Genomic DNA, 10,937 nt, shown 5'->3' with positions numbered 1-10,937 from the left:
CCCCCCCCCCCCCCCCCCCCCCCCCCCCCCCCCCCCCCCGCCCGCCATCCCCCGGCTCGGCGGCCTCTCTCCCTGGAAATGAAATCCCCCCTCACCGGGATCCACGCGTCAGCCGCTGCCGCCTCGTTGGTCCCCAAGCCAGTCCGGCGGTCCAGCCTGAACCGGGAGAAGGGACGCGGGGAGGGGAAACGGAAGGTGGGCACAGTCCTGGGACACTGCTGAGCTTGAGAAGCCTTTGGCAGAGGATGTGGCGCTGGCACGGAGTCCTCGCCCCCACTCCTCCCTCCCGCTCGCGAGGCTCGCCCCCTCCAGGGCTTCGCCAAGGAGTGGATGGCAAGGGATCTTGGCCCGGACTGTCCTTTGCTCCGGCGTGGGTGCTGGATGGAGACTTCGGTCTGAAATAATGGCTCTTTAATTCGACAACGTTTACTATTCTAAGGGCCCTACAGTAATATTAACTTCGCTTTTACCGTCTTTTTCTTAATGGGAGGCGGGGGTGGGGTGGGGGGGTAGCTGGATGAGGCGTGTGGGCAAGCCGGCAGTGGTGACTGCCTCTTTCCTTCCTTATTTCCGAAATGAAATCAGGGAGAGTGGAAGCATTTATGGTATCGTTGGCTCAGGACCATCTGTCTTTTGCCCTTTGGAAAGCTTTAAATGGTTTTTAAAGAAATCTCTTTCCCAGGAGAGATGACTCGGAGAAGTTCACTCAGCAGAGCTATTGAGGGCCACTCTCTTGCTCCAGGGTGTGGCTGCTTGCCTGATGTTGCCCCAGAGAAAAGTGTGAGGAAGCAAGTTCTCATCCATCCATTCTCTTTGTTCCCTTGCCAGTTCCAAGGGAGCGAGAGTGGCGCCACGGTCCTGGGAAACTCAGCGCTTATCTGCGTTAATGGTACTGGGGATGTGTAGCATGTGTTAGCCTGTCATTGAAAATACATCATCGATAATATATTTACTACACAGAATAAAGATAATGTACCATATATTAATAGCATATAATGTATTGCTGCATATGTTAATAATAATATATATTTAATACATAGCAACCAGAAACGATCTGGTTGTTTAAAAACTGTAGTTCTCTGGATGACTAGTGTAATACTGTACACAGTGCCTATAGAGTCCTTGGGCCTCTGTTGGCAGGAAAGAGGCAAACTGTAGGGTTAGGAGGACATGGCCGGCAACCTGTCTGGACCTGTTTGGGTGTGTACAATAATTACCGAAATGAGGACTACCTTGAAGGCCAGCAGAAGACATTTCACATGCTTTTAATTTGATTTCCTATTGAGAAACTAAATTTCTCTCTCTCCGCTTTTTGACATCAACAGCCAAGATTGTGTCCTGCAGTGTTGTAATTTGTTTATTGTAATTGATCATGTATAAGACATCAAGTACATGCGTGGAAAGTGGCTTCACAATTTTAAAAACACACATTATCCCTCGGTAGAAAAGTATAAAATCAGATGACATCATATGGCACTAAAAATACTTGAAAATATTGGGCTTAATTCATTCACATCTGGTTAAAATAAAAATACTGTTTTTTGTGTTTTCCTTTTTTTTTTTGCCTAGTATAAACTCTGTGAAAAGCACATCTTGCTTCCATCCAGTAGATATGGATGGAAATTGGTGTCATCCTTGACGTGGTCCATAGAGAGCCTACTTCCACCGCCATCTTGTTAAATATTTTGACATGCTGTTTTTTAAAAATCAGATTTTAATGTATCAAAGGAGTAATTTGTTGGAGAATAATAAACGGGCATCTTTTTCCCACTACCCCGAACGTCTACTAGCTCTAACAGTGAGCCAGGTGTTAACTCACTTTTAAATGGTTCAAGAAGGGAACCGATTGTGTCGAATGTACAGAAAATGGGTTGTCCCAGAAAAAAAAAAAATTCTGTTGTTGTGTAGCCAAAGGAATAGCGTGCCATAGTGTAAAAGAGCAATCTCTGAGATGTTGTTTCAGATAGTTTCCCGTGTTTTTTTATAGTTCTTTTCCCATGGTTTATTCTCTTTCTAACATGTTTTTGATTACATGTTTACCATTGTTTCTGTGTGATTATTTTTACACTGTGATTTAAACCTGTGCTTATATATACTTTCCTACATAGTCCACGAGTTTGCTTTTGCTTGGATCGTTTGTTGGTTTCCTTCTCCTGTGCAGTCTGTTGTTGAATCCTAAACCACAAATTGATACACCAAAGTGTGGAAGGAGTGAAGTAATTGGGTTGGAACAGACCTGCTAGATTTTAGATTGGATGGCAAGAAAGCTAGCTTCTTCAACATCATGTTGACTTTTTATCAAGTTCATAAATTACTCTGCCTAGTCTTTTAGCTGCTTATTACCAATTACCAACCAGTCTCTGATACTCAGTTTTCCAATCAAGCAGCTGCCTCGGTAGGCTAGTTAGTACCAATGGAATGGCTTGGCGACCACAGCCCCTGGACCATTTATCCCTTTTAAGAGTACTCCCCACCCATGCCTACCACTGCACAGGATGTGCACCTTTTAGAGCAGTTAGCGTATTTCTGCTTCATGTCCATTTCTTTTAAAAAAAATTATTTATTTGAGAGAGAGCAGTGCATGCACAGGGGGAGGGGCAGAGGGAGGCAAGCGGACTCCCCCATGAGTGGGAAGCCCCCGTAGGGCTCCATCCCAGGAGCCCGTGATCAGGACCTAAGCCAAAATCAAGAGTCAGACGCTTGACCATCTAGGCCACCCAGGCTCCCCTCATGTCCATTTCTCATCCCCTACTATTCAACTGTCAGTTCCCATCAAGATGCCAGGGAGTTTGTATTACTCATTTGGGTCTTCAACACTGAGCACATTTTTATACTCAAGAGTTAGCTACTGAAAATAATTAGTACGAAAGTGCATTTCACTGTATATCATCTGCCAAAGAGCTGACATCTAATTGTTCATTCAATTATTACAATTAAACATCTGCCTCTATCCTTCTACCCAGTTTCCATAATATATCTTTATTGTGTGACAAACATTGGATAAACCTGCTATAACACTGGCAGTAATCAAGCAGAAAACCATTCTCTTTTTTCCCCTATTCTTGAAATGTAGATTTTCTTTAATAAAACATCTCACTCTGTATTAAAGGCTCAGGTTTTTTATTCTCGTTGCACAGTTTGGGTCATTGAGGGAAGATCTGTTTGAAGTCCTTTCTGATTTCTGGCTGAGAACTATAATTTGGTTGGGGCAGACTATTTTATTCTGGAGTCACATTTGTTTCCTTTGCTTGTACAAATGTATGTAAGTAATTACAAGGTATTTATATCGAGAATCAGACCATACTTCTTACATAAACGTGACTGTATCAGTCAGGATAGGTTAGGTTACGCTGTGGTAACAATCATGCAACAACTCAGAACTTTCAGAGAATAGTAAAAATGTATTTCTTGCTCTCACTAGAGGTCAAGTCCAGGTCAGTTGCATCTCTGTTTCAGGGTCTTTTTGATTTTAAGACTCTAGCCAAATGGAGCAAATTGCTAACAGCAATATTGCTCATCACTCTAATGAGGGAAAGAGAACTCAGAAGGGTCTTTAATGAGGAATTAGATGCTGCAGCTTAGGAGTTAGACAGGTCACGGCTGCTCACAACTCATTGGCCGGAAGTAGTCATGTGGCTCCACCAATCACAAGAGAACAAGGACGATGGGCAACTGGGTGGCTCAGTCGGGTAAGCACCTGCCTTCCACTGGGGTCATGGTATCAGGGTCCTGGGATCCAGCCCCGCATCAGGCTCCCTGCTCAGTGAGGAGCCTGCTTCTCCCTCTCCCTGCTGCTCCCCCTGCTTGTGCTTTCTCTCTGTCAAATAATAAAATCTTAAACAAGAGAAGAAGGACAGGCATCCTACAACATACCCAGAATATTTGGTAAATATTAAGATGGGGAAATGTGAACATTTTACATTTCACTGTAGATAAAACCAGAGAAAATTCTCTGCATATTTTGCCTGAAAGCCATAGAGCTTAAGTAGGGGAATAGATGTTGGACAGAAATGCAAAAGCTATAGCAAATTTTACTTTCTGAAATAATCACCAAACCCATGGTAAAGAAATGTGACCGACAAAAAATGATGAGGAGCCGTTTTTGAACAGTTTTGAGTTTCACAGAAAAAGGACTGGTTATAGGACATACTCACTTGTTTCTCCCCACCTGCACACGCCCCACCCCCCTCATCTTCCACGTGCTCTTTAGACAGCGCTGATCTCTTCTGCATCCGCGTGTCTTCACCCGCCTGCGCTGAGTGTGACTAGGAATTTGGCATTCCTCACCTGACCAGTTGTCTATGGTCATTTCTTCACTTCCTTGTGATTCCTGCACCCTTCAATATGTCTTTTCTCTGTTAGCTTTTTGCTTCATCTTAGACTTCTAATAAAGTTAGAATTGGAAGGGAGATGAAATTGAAGTCCGGCAGCTTAGCTGCTTATAATATAGCAGCTTTAATAAAAGATTTGGTGTAGAAGGAAGTTTATGGATTGTTAACCCGATTCACTGAGATTATCCCGTGATTTCAATTAATCCCATTACTATGCTTTTGCCTATTCTTACAGATCATTGGAAGTTTTGTTGTTGGTATTTTTATTTATTTATTTATTTTAAATTTTTCTTTTTAAGATTTCATTTATTTATTTGACAGAGAGAGACACAGCGAGAGAGGGAACACAAGCAGGGGGCGTGGGAGAGGGAGAAGCAGGCTTCCCACTGAGCAGGGTGCCTGATGCGGGGCTCGATCCCAGGACCCTGAGATCATGACCTGAGCTGAAGGCAAACGCTTAGCCGACTGAGCCACCCAGGTGCCCCTGGTTGTTGGTGTTTTTAAATGGAAACCATTAAATCATGTGCGAAAATACGATCAGGAGAAGGAGTGTCTTGACATGTGGTTCTGAGGCAGCCTGGGGCAAAAATACAAAAAGACTCTACCGGGGCAAAGGGTTTTGTTTTTTTGTTTTTTGGTAAATCAGCTGATCTGGGGCCCTGGTCTTTCCTCTGTTCTCTTCCATAGTGAGTTACTAGCAGAGAGCCCAGTGAATTTGTAAAGCTGTTGAAATACCGAGAGGAACTCTGGATCCAAACTTTATTCAGGCAGGCAGTATGTAAGTTTCATGATTGGATTTAACTATACTTACTTTACTCCAGTGGCCAGATTTTTGCAGGTTAGCGCTTTCTTCTCCCTGAGGTTGACTTGGGCTCACCGTTTCACCTGCTCCCAGGAGAGACTCTCTGCCCACTATTGTTGGGCTTCATCCGTAAACCCTGTTTTGAAGTGGTATTTCTTCAGCAAACTGCCCAAAGGTTGGGTCTCTTTCCCCAGAGATCCTCCTCATGTCATCTTTATTAATAGGTCACCTTTTCCTGGATACTTTGTATGGAAGGCCCTTTCAAGGCCCTTTCAAGGCCAACAAGGTGGCTTGTTGCCTTCAGATCTGTTGGAGTAGACTCCCCCTGGGTTAAATCCCATCTCCTTATCTGTCTGCTGACGCCGCCAGTCTGATTCAGGCTGCCACTGAAAATGGTGAAATGTGCCCGAGCCTGTGCTCCCAGAAATCAGCAAGGAATGAGAAATGCCCCCACCTTCTTGTGTTCTGGAAAATGGCTTACCCCAAAGAGTCACTTCCCCCAAATGATTGATAAAACTCATGGTCTACTCTTTCTCATGACTCCATAAGATTCACAGGTGGCTCCCTTGTTTACCTATGACAAGGCCAACCAAACACAGACTTTTCCCCTTCTGCCTGAACGTGCTGACAAGACTAGACACAGACCCTCCAACTTCCCTTTCTTTGTCTCATGAATGAATAGCCGAGATTAAAATGTTTGTCCCTCTGAAACTTGCTAGACACAGAAAAAACATTTCCTGTTCAGCTAACTGACCTAGACTTCCCTTGATTGCAAAACAATCCCAAATGTAAGTCACCCCACCTGTGACTTGTCTCTCCCTCCCTGTAAAAATCTAACACAAAATCCTGCTGCAGAAACACTCGGATACTCAGATTTAGGGTGCTCGGGCTATTACAAGAACCTGAATAAAATCACTCTTACGTGCCTGTGTTTGGCTTTGATGCCATCCTCCTACCCTTCAGATTCTAGTGCATTTTTTATCTTCATGAATAGCTACCCTAGTCACTTGATGTGAATTGAGGCCGAGGAACTGTTATTTAACCACAAGATGGTTATTTCTAAGCAAACTTTCACATCCAACATTTTTGTCTGCAAGGGAAATTCCTAACGCTCTACAACAATAATTGAGCAGTGTTTTAAATCCTCCAAATTGCACAGTCTCATTATTCAACTTTTCCATAGGTTTCTTTTTTCTGTTGGTAACTTGAAAAGCCCTCCTATATCAGAGCATCCAACTTAGTAGTTAGGGATAAATGAAGATGCTGTAAGTTGCCAAATGGTGAGCATACTTACTTTCATAATATGACATGTGTACATAAAAATATCTTAGCTATTAACTACTCAGCCAGATTCTTTATGCTCTACCATGGGATTAATATATTTTCCAGAGCTTCCACATTAGTAATTTGCCTACTGGGTTGCACTACTTTCCAACATGGACCAATAGGAGAGAGAAATAATTTCTAAGATTCGGGTGCAGGACGGATGCTTTCAACAATTGGAATATCCCACAGATTAAAGACCTCTTAAGAAAAGAAGGGGGAGGAGAGGTAGGAGGGGGAGAGAGGGGGAAGGGGAGGAGGGGGACGGAGGGGAAGGAGAAGAGAGAGAGGGAATTCATTTAAGAATGAAACACTATACGGGCGCCTGGGTGGCTCAGTTGGTTGAGCGACTGCCTTCGGCTCAGGTCTTGATGCTGGAGTCCCGGGATCGAGTCCCACATTGGGCTTCCTGCTCAGCAGGGAGTCTGCTTCTCCCTCTGACCCTCTTCCCTCTCGTGCTTTCTATCTCTCATTCTCTCTCTGAAATAAATAAATAAAATCTTAAAAAAAAAAAAAGAATGAAACACTATGGCCGGGAGGTCTTGTGAAATGCAGCAAACGTGCACTCTTCATCCTCAAATGTACATGTGGACACTAGAGATTTCACACGTGTGCGTAAACATCGATTAAATCTCAAACTGGAGGTTTTGGTATTTGAAATGAATTCGATTAGATGGTTATAAAAAGGAATGCAGGTCAGCGAGTGTGGTTAAATGATTTGAAGAGGAATGCAGGTCAACTTCCGAACACCATGCCACGTTCCCATGGACCTGCCCCCGATGCAGAATATGAGACTGACAAAAATGCGTTCCACTGATTACTTACCAATTGTAACCACACTATGTACTTAATTATGCCTGGTCCTCTGGGCAATAACACAGTCTCTCTTCTTCATTTTGATAATCATTTCACGATAGCACCTAATCTGTGCTGTGAATATTACTGTGATATATATATCCGCTTGGATTCAGAGTTTCTGTTGTCCTTATAAGTAATTCACCTTTATTCTTACCTCTTTTACCTCGAGACTAAACCCATGCATTTGGAGACGATTGGGTAGGTCTACAGCTGATGCTCATCCCTCTGAGGGGCAACAAAAGGATTTAGATGCCATGGGGACTAAAGCTATAATGGACTGTTTTTTGGCTTTATCTCTAAGCAGCTTCTGGTAGGTTAATAGAACAAAAAGTTTTTCCCCTTGGATAAGCCATGACATTAGTACTGGTCACCTCTAAGTTGCAGAAGAAAGCCATTAGTGAATGGATAAGTAATTGTAATCCCCTCTGTTCCAAACCAGAATAAATCCTATGTCCAAACAGCTTTTGGGAAGAAAAACTGAAAATGAAGTGAGGTTTTTAGTTTTCTTAGATATGACTCTGTTGTGAGTTTTACTTTTTTTCCTCTAAATTTATAGCTTCCGGTTCCCAAATCCTCAGCCTGGGGACATATGGTCCTCTTTAGAAGAAAACAAGAAGAGAAAAGCTAAATTCATATTGAACTGGATGAGGAGAGCTAATGGCCAATGAAAAATGTTCCTTGTAAATCATGGGAAATGATTTAAAGGCAGCTTGTGGAGAGAATAGAGAAAGATGTAATTGTTGATAGACTAAATGCTTTTAAATTTAAAGTCTAGGGCAACCCTGTAGTGTAGACGTTAAGCACACTGATCTGGGTGTTAGACTCTCCGGGTTCAAATCTCAGCTTCATCTCATACTATCCTCAGGGGTGGTTAACGTGGTTAGGTCCTAGTTTCCACGACTACAAAATGGGACACTAATAGTGCCTATTTCCCCAGATTGTTATGATAATTGATTAAGTTAATATTCAAAGAGCACTTAAAGTTGAACACACTAAGAATATTAATAAGTATTTGTCAAATGAATGAACTCTAGAAAGCCAATAGCACCTGCGTGAATTCCCTGGCAATGTGGGTTCTAAAGCCCAGTGCTATGCTAGCTGGCTGTGAAGTTCATTATTTCTCTACCTGCATCCTGGCATTAAATAGCCCTGGGATTCTTTACTCCTTAAACCAGAGTAGAAGTAAATTCTTGGATTCCTATGCCGTATGTGTATAGTTACCGATGGCCCTACTTTTTTTATAATCTCTAAGATTACATGAACTGTTATTTGGGAAAACTTTCAGTTTGGGTTTAAGTATTGTCACTGTTGCTCTGGCAAGTTAAGATTTTTAAAAATGTGGATCCTCTAATGTGATATTTAACTTTGGATTCTAAATAGCATTTAACATTTTTCCCAGACTTCCATTGGTGATTTGATGCACAATTCAGGAACAGATGAAGAGGAAGTATTTTGAAAAATGAAACATCTTTAGTCAGAGAAGCATTGTCAGTATCTTTAACTCTACAGCTGACAATATGATTTTTTTAAAGATTTTATTTATTTATTTATTTGAGAGAGAGAATGAGAGAGGGAGAGAGCATGAGAGGGGGGAGGGTCAGAGGGAGAAGCAGACTCCCTGCTGAGCAGGGAGCCCGATGTGGGACTCGATCCCGGGACTCCAGGATCATGACCTGAGCCGAAGGCAGTCGCTTAACCAACTGAGCCCGATTTTGATGGGTTTACCATTAATGTGATAGAAATGGAAAAATAGGGTTCTTAGAAAAATACAAAGTAACTTGTTATGCATTTATCCAACAAAGTAATATTTTTGAGCACCTGCTGTGCACTTGGCAATGTGCTCGTTGTTTAGGATATATTGGGGTGGATAGAACAGACACACCAGACTGCCTTATAGATAGTCAATAAACAAGTATATTTCAGTGTTCCTAAGAGCTATGAAGGCAGAAAACAGATTATTGTGGCAACAAAAGTAAAGGTTCTAGGGGCGCCTGGGTGGTTCAGTTGGTTAAGCGTCTGCCTTCCACTCAGGTCATGAACCTGGGGTCCTGGGATCGAGCCCCACATCAGGCTCGCTGCTCAGAGGGGAGTCTGCTTTTCCCTCTGCCCCTCCTCCCCTCATGCTCTCTCTCTCTCTCAAATAAATAAATAAAATCTTTAAAAAAAGGATCTAATATAACACTGGGTGGTCAGGGAAGGCCTCTGAGATATGAAGAAAGAGAAGAAGCCAACCCTATGAACAGTGGAAGGGAGTCCTAGAAAGAAGAAGCAGCTGGGACTGCTGAGCACCCCACCACCAACTACTAAGAAACCAAAAGAGCGTTCAGAGTAGTTCTCAAATAATGAAGCAATTTAAGGAGGGTCATATCAACCCATCTCTTGGACTGTCACCACACGCATACAAAAACAATCAACAACACCATTCCATTAACCATATGTTCAGGAAACACAAGTGGAAATACTGACCCATTAAAAGTGCTTGCAAAGCATCTGTGAGAACAGTATCACTGCGTATCGCTCATCCCCAGACAGCGAGTCCTCAGAGAAAGAAGAAGCTCCTCCGGCATCCTCTGTGGTGTGGAGATCAATCATTGTTATTGAACATGTATAGCTGAGGTGGAAAGGAGATGAATTGTTCCAAAACCTTGGACAACTGAGACTGGAACACAAAAGACTTTCCAGAGCAAGTTGGGTAGCAGGAAATCACGCAGGGGATGAAAAGGTCTATGAGAATCATAAATAATGAGGGACATACATCAAAAAATGTTTGGTATCTAATGTGGAATTTAAGAACTGTGACTTTGAAATTTGGAGTGCTTTTCCTCAGCTCGAACTTTCCACATTTTTCTAACATCTGTCATGACCTTGGCAATGGCTTTACTAAGCTGGATTGACTAGAGGAAAAGAACTTGGAATCTTGGTACAGATTCGAGGAAATGAACGTTTTTGAAAAAAACACAATTCTATTGTTCACAGCATCCTGAACTGCACAGAACTATGTAGTATTATATAAAAAGCATAACAAGTCCACAGCAAATATGTTAAGTATAGCCTACAGGTCCCCCTTGGCTACGTTGTTCAATACAGTAGTCACTACCTAGAGGTAGTTATTGAGCACTTGAACTAAGGCTAGTCCAAATTGAGACATGCTGTACATATAATATACACATCAGATTTCAAAGTCTCGGTACAGAAAAGAGAATGTAAAAATATCCCACTAATAACTGTATAATGTTCACATATATTGGATTAAATAAAATACTGAAAATTAATTTCACCATTAATTTTTTTAATCCCAATACTTCAACCCTTAAACTCACACATTCTGCTCAATTGTTCTTGGACAGCTCTGTTCTGGGGGAAAAGACCTCACCATACCTGCTCCGCTACACATCCATCCTAAAGCATTCTGTCAAAATGGATGGCTGTGTTGTCGGGGGAGGGGGGGAAACAGGTGGCTAATTGCTTTAGGTTTAGGTGGAAGGTAACAGATGGGTGTGACAGTTACACCGTATTGGAAAAATGGATGGTTGGTAGAAAACTCATCAATAAGTGTTGGGAGGAAATTACTGGGGTGCTCTGCAGATGCTTCCAAAGAAGGAACCCAGGGGAGGAAAAAACAA

General features: G+C 42.4%; 1 protein-coding gene across 1 annotated transcript in view; it reads right to left on the bottom strand.

Moving 5' to 3' along the window:
- The window catches only part of SNCAIP (synuclein alpha interacting protein), a 153,581-nt gene extending 153,103 nt beyond the window's left edge, over window positions 1–478 (bottom strand). The window contains exon 1 of the mRNA XM_073878574.1: window positions 96–478. The gene's annotated coding sequence lies outside the window, so the exon portion shown is untranslated. The remainder of the gene's footprint in view (window positions 1–95) is intronic.
- Window positions 479–10,937: the final 10,459 nt, after the last annotated feature.

This window comes from Callorhinus ursinus, unplaced genomic scaffold, assembly GCF_003265705.2.
Source record: "Callorhinus ursinus isolate GAN/ISIS: 27379988/994484 unplaced genomic scaffold, GSC_fseal_2.0 scaffold30, whole genome shotgun sequence".
NCBI lineage: Eukaryota > Metazoa > Chordata > Mammalia > Carnivora > Otariidae > Callorhinus > Callorhinus ursinus.
Note: the sequence above shows the minus strand (reverse complement) of the source record. Positions and strands in the feature narration are given on the sequence as shown.